At 49.7% G+C, this 6,000-nt stretch overlaps 1 protein-coding gene across 1 annotated transcript in view; it reads right to left on the bottom strand.

Annotated features, from left to right (window-relative positions):
* The window catches only part of GLI3 (GLI family zinc finger 3), a 201,593-nt gene extending 197,078 nt beyond the window's left edge, over positions 1-4,515 (bottom strand). The window contains exon 1 of the mRNA XM_041400044.1: positions 4,417-4,515. The gene's annotated coding sequence lies outside the window, so the exon portion shown is untranslated. The remainder of the gene's footprint in view (positions 1-4,416) is intronic.
* Between the last annotated feature and the right edge of the window lie 1,485 nt (positions 4,516-6,000).

Below are 6,000 nucleotides of genomic sequence, written 5' to 3' on the forward strand. Positions count from 1 at the left end.
TTAAAGGAGCTCCTTTTTTTCGGGGCAACTCGACTTGTAATTTGAAAATAGCAATTTTGGCTCTTTTTACAGACAGAATGAAATACCTAAAGTGTCCCTAAATTAACAAGTACCACTTGCCATGGACAGCATCGCCCTTAGCAGCTCCTAAAAACTTCAGAAAAGGATCTTAAAACAGGAAGCTTAGTGAGCTCATAAAACTGTTGTTGGAGCCAGGAACACATAGCATATTTAATCTGCAAACTGTGAGAGTCTACAATGATTTCAGCAAGATCTGAGGCATGCCCTCAAGGTTTGCTGGGATCTGGGATTAGGGAGTTGATAAGAACCCTCTACTGCCCATGGACATGTTTTTCTTCTGCAGTTAAACACAAATGCATAGAGACGTTTGACTGCTGCTTGGCGTTACTGCTCAAGTTATATAAAAGCTTTGCAGCTCCTTTTGCTGTCAATATATCAAAGTTTAAAAAAAATCATCAAAGTGTGAAATTTCATTTAAAGTCTGCCAGTCTACAGCTCTATTTCATAGACCTATCAAATAAAAGTAAAGATGAAAAATGCACTGAAAGAACTTGAAAAGTTTGCAGCAGCACCCATGCCCTATTTTTGTTTATTCTGTCTCATTTTATTTGATTTTAAAGTATAACAAATCAATTCGCTTATAAAAATGACAGAGTCTAAAGGGAGGATGTCTATAAAACCTGTGGTTAAAAGACAACTTGAAATCATTATTACAGATGAATCTTTTGTTGAATAAAAAGGTTCCTCTGTAGCCCTTTTAGCATTTTAATTGCCTAACTGCAAGTTGGCAGAAAATATTTTGAATCTTCCAAAACAACTAGAATTACTACAGAATATGAGTGCCAGAAAAACTAAAGCTTTCTTCCAAGTATTCTTTAGCTAGGGATTTACAACAATTGCATAAAGAAGAAAAGCCTGACTTTTAAGGTAATCTACTATAGTCTAAAAGCATTAACATTCCATTGCTAAGGTTTTCCTGAGGATTTAATGAGTCGTTGATTCACTTTTCCTTCAAGTATGCTTTTTCTTTGTACATTGCTGTCTCCATATAGTTGAACACATGCAACACTGATCATTAAAATGCTTCCTTCTGCAACTTGAAATAAACTCTGATTTAACAGCCCTCGAATTCCTTATTTATCAGGCAAAGATGACTAACTTTTCATTAACACTCTGCAACATAAAAATATTCCATTCCTTCCTCTAATATGCAGACTAGAATTCAAATACACTACAGGACTGCAGGTAATTGAATAGCTTTCCCCAAAACGAGGCAGGAAGTGTAACTGAAACTTTCATGGGTCAATATCAGGGCATACATTAATCTTGTTAAAAATCTGAGTAATCTGCAAGATGAACAAGTTATAATGATGTCTCCAAACTTGAGTATTTTGGTTTTTTCAACAGTATTCAGAAAAAAAAATCATTTACAGCCATTGATACTTTAATTTCTTAGCTGCAAACTGTTTTTGTGTTTGAAAATGAACAATCTTTCGCAACTGATGATTACGTATAGCAGTAATAACTCTTTCTTGGCCACTGCACACCTTCTCAAGCCAAAAATGTTACTCCACTTATGCAGGAAAATGCAGGTGATGTCTTTGTTTTGCAGTACTTCTACAGAAACGCTTTGGAAAACATCATGTCCTGCTGAAAACCATATGCTATTATCAGAATGCAAGAGTGCATTCATTTTGGCACTTTAAGCCACAGTTTTGCTTCCACTGCTGGTTAAAAGAACACAGATACACTGAGAGAGTCCTTTTCTTTCTCTTTCTTCCTACTCATTCAAAAATCAAATAATCCTGCTTTTGAAGAAATAATTCCCTGTCCTTAAAATAGCCTTCTCTCATAGTTACTATTATTTATGCTTTTAGAATTGGGCTATACACAAAACTGAAAGTATTTACATACTAGCTAGTTATACCCAAACCTTCCTTATATAAACAAACTCTCAAGAGGCTGCCTAGAGTTTACATTGCTAAACTCATTCACCATTACTTTTAATATATATTTCCACGACTGAAACAGAGTGGCATGAATTGTGGTGCAATTTTTACATTTTAAGGTTATTTTACTTTTAAAACATGCATTTGTCTCCCTTCAAAATAATAATGACATATATAATTAAGAAACTGTCAGATCATTATCAATTTTTAATAAAGGACCTAAATGAAATAATTATAGGAATCAATCAGTGAGGCACCTTTCCAAATTACAATGCAATTGCACAAATATTCAAACTACTTAAAGCCAGTTCTGGCACATTTCAATCCATAATCTCGTTGAACACCACAATAAAAACAATTTTGGAACACAGAGAAACATAGTGATTTCTCACTATTCCAGTGACTTAAACGATTTCAAAACATATATACCTACAGCACAGAGAAACAGAGAGGCAGCCGTGCCCTCCTAAAAATGTTTGTTGGTTTAATCGGCCACACGTCTCAAGGCCTCTGGAAAATTTAGTTTCCAAGTTTTTCTGTAGCATGCACACAAAAGAAACGAAGTCTGCACGCTGAAGCTTAAAAAATCATGTTTATTGAGGCTTGGAAATGAAGCGGGAAGTAACAGGGGTGCGACGAAGAGGAGCATTTTGCCGTGGGTTGCTACTTAATGCTCCTTTAGTGAAGTAGCCTTTAAAACGTGACACTGTATACCAAACAGACAGCTATCCGTACCTCTGACTAAAAGGCTCTTTGAGATCCGTACAGTCCATCATTTCAAACTGAAGTGGCAGCTGGAAAATGTGGAACAGCTGGCAAGGAGCTGGGAGAAAATGTTTTACATAAATATATCTACATACAAACTGGCAGAAGGCCACGAACACCGTACCCGCAGGACCGGATAAAAACTACGCACCAGAGGGTTAAAAACAAAACTGGGGAGTGAGATGGGGAGTGAGGGGCGTGTGTTTCCTTTTACCTTTTCTCTTCACGTGGTGCACGGGTTGGGGAGCGGGCGCTAGCAGCTACGAGCCGGCGGGCCCGTCCGAAGGCGAGGAAATTGTACCAACACCCCACCGACTCCACGGGACAATCGGAACCGCGGCGGACACGCTCTGCTCCCACCCTCCAAAGTTGGGCGGTGCACGGCCGGACCGCGGTGCCGGCCCGGGGCGGCTCCGAGGAGCTCCCGTGGGGCAGCAGCCCCGCTCCTCCCGCTCGGCCTCGGCCGGGCCCGTCCCGCCGCCCCGCTCCCCCGCCTGACCCCGTGCCAGCGGCAGCGCGGAGCGGGCCGAGCGCCGCTCTGCTCAGAGAGGCGCCGGCACCCCCGCGCCCCCCTTCCGCGACCCGACTGTCCCCTTCCTCGCAGCGAGCAGCAGGCAGGCAACGACGACCCCCGGGCGCCCCTCCGCCCCGCCAGATGTGACAGCGGATTCCCCCCCGCTCCTCTCGCCTTTCCCCATGCCAAGTTTGTGCCGGCCTCCCGCCGCACGGGCGTGAAAACCCCCGGGAGTCGCTCAGAGAGTAGGGACGAGGAGAAAGAAAGGGGTGTAAATAAAACAGCAGCTGTCGCCCTCACATCGGGAGCTGTGCCGCGGGACGTGCCGGGCCGAGCCCGGCCCGGACCGGGGACTGTCCCCGCCTCGCCCCGCACCCCGCGCCCTCGGCTCCCGCGCTCCGTGACAGCCATTTTGGGGGTTAGACACCTCGGTCCCCCCTGACCCCCGCCTCCAAGTTAGGGAAGTGGGAAGGGGGCCGGGAGCGGGGCCGGAGCGCTGGGAGACGCCAAGAAAGTGGCCCGGACTAGAGCCGGGGAACAAAGAACTTCTCGCCCAAGTAGGTACGTACCTGCCGCCGCTGCCGCTGAGCCCCCGCGCTGCCCATGGGCGAGGGCCAGGGCCGCCGGCTCGTCTCCGCGCCGCTCCCCCGCCGCCGCGGCTAGCGGGGCCGGCTCCCACCGCGACCGGTGGGCATCCCGCGGGGCAGGGGGACGGGACGGGACGGGACACAGGCGGGACGGGGGCGGCAAAGGAGGGCCGGCGGGTGTTGGTGGTGGTTGTTTTATCCCTGCCCGCCTCCCGCGGGGAGCAGCCCGCGCCTCTGCCTCCGTGTGGGGGTGTGTGTGCGCGGGTCCGACATCAGTTTCAGTGATCTTGTAATCTGATCCCTTCTGACTCACTCGCACTGACTGACATTTCTGATTTGGTTCAACAAAAAGAACGCCGGGAGGAGAAAAAGAAGAAAAAGAAGAGAGGGAGCAAAAGAAAAAAAAAAAAGTATGCCCAAATCCACCGCCTGGTACCAAACAGTTTTGGTAGGGAAGAGGGAACCCTTCCGTCCCGTCCCGTGCCGCCCGTCCCCTCCAGAGCCGCCACCGCCCCGCATTGTTTTGGCTCGGCGCAGCCACCGAAGGAGGGGAACGAACACATCGCGCCGAGGTACTCACGTGTCGGAAAAGTTGTCCCTCTCGCTTTTCTCCGTCTCGCGCGCTCCTCTCCGCCGCCTCCTTCAAGTTTTACAGATGTTGCAGGGCTGCTCGTCGTCGCCGCCCCCTCCTCCCAGCGCTGCCCTCTGGATCAGATCAGGGGAAAGGCTCTTTAGGGATAACTCCCTATTCAAACACCCTCCGCTAAACTTTCCCCATTCCCTCCCCTTCCTCTGAGCGGCGGAGGGCTCCGCTCTCCTTCCCCCCTTCCCTCCGCCCGTTCGGGACGCGGCTGGCAGCTGCCCGGGGCGCGGGTGCTCCGGGCCCGGCGGGGAGCGAGGCCGCTTGCCTGGGGGAGCGGCGGAGGGCTGTGCCCCGGGGTGCGGGTCGGGCCGCGGCCTGCCGGGCTGCGACGCGAGCTCTCGGCATGACACCCCCGCTCCCCCCTTCCTCCTCCTCCTCCTCCCCCGCCATCCCCCCGGCCCGGCCCGGCCCGCCCCGGCGGCGGCCCAAGGGCGGCGACACCCCGCCCACAGCCAGGAGGCAGCGAGGGGCGACGGCGGGCCCCCCCCCGGAGCGGCCCCACCGCCTCGGGTCGGGCTTCCTCCCTCTCCCTCCTCTCCTGCTCCATCCTTTAGCTCAGCCTACATCTGCAGCCCCATTTCCCGCGCACCGATGCTTTGGACACCCACTCCTCCCGCCCGCCGAAAATTCAGGGCTTTTGGGGAGGGAAACGTGCCCTTCGCCGGGGTTTTCTCTGTATGCTGCGGCTTCTGGGCTTGCGTTTGCTCTGGCGCCGAAGGCTGACTTGACTGAAGGACTTCAAGGAAAGTTTCACCTAAGCCATGTGACGCCGAAAAATAGCTCTTTTGGGAAAAAAATACAAGTGCTTGGGCGAGGGGAAGAGTGGCGGCGATGCCTGCAGGGCCTGCTCCTCCTTTCCCAGCCCACCTGCCAGCCTCCCCGGCACCCCGCCAGGCTCCTCTGGCCTTCATCCTACGAAACAGGGCTCTCCGCTGCCTCCCTCTTTGGCCCTCATCTCCGTTCTTCCCCCGGGCTCCTTGCGAGCGGGTTTCCCACAGCAGCATGCTGCTGTTCAGAAATAGCAGGAACGAGGATGCCATTTGTTCCAATACCTCCATCATTCGGGAAATTATGTGTCCTGACAAGACACCTCGCCTTTTTAAAGTTCTGCAGATTGTTCCCTTGATATTAAAAAAAGTCTGAGAAACCATAAATGAACATTACCACGACCATTTTCCATCAAGTCACAAGGTGGGACTGGCTCTCGGGAAAAGTATGTACATATATATATTATTTATATATATTTAAGTTGTTGCCATCACAATATCAGGTACTTCATATGCACTTATGTTCATAACCTGGCTCACAACACAGCCAAGTAATGATTCATTACTGATATTTACAATTTACAAGGTACTCAAGATCGGGCTGCATTTGGAAAGTCCCCAAAATAATGGTTCTTGACAAAAAAAAAGTATGTTGGCTGATGGAAATGAAAGACTGGTTTTTGATGCTGTGCATTTCATAAAGCTTCTCTTAGTCTCACAATTGAAAATGTTGATTTTATTACAAAACAAAGCT

This window comes from Onychostruthus taczanowskii, unplaced genomic scaffold (genome assembly GCF_017590055.1).
Source record: "Onychostruthus taczanowskii isolate IOZ18803 unplaced genomic scaffold, ASM1759005v1 scaffold170, whole genome shotgun sequence".
NCBI classification, from domain to species: Eukaryota; Metazoa; Chordata; class Aves; order Passeriformes; family Passeridae; genus Onychostruthus; species Onychostruthus taczanowskii.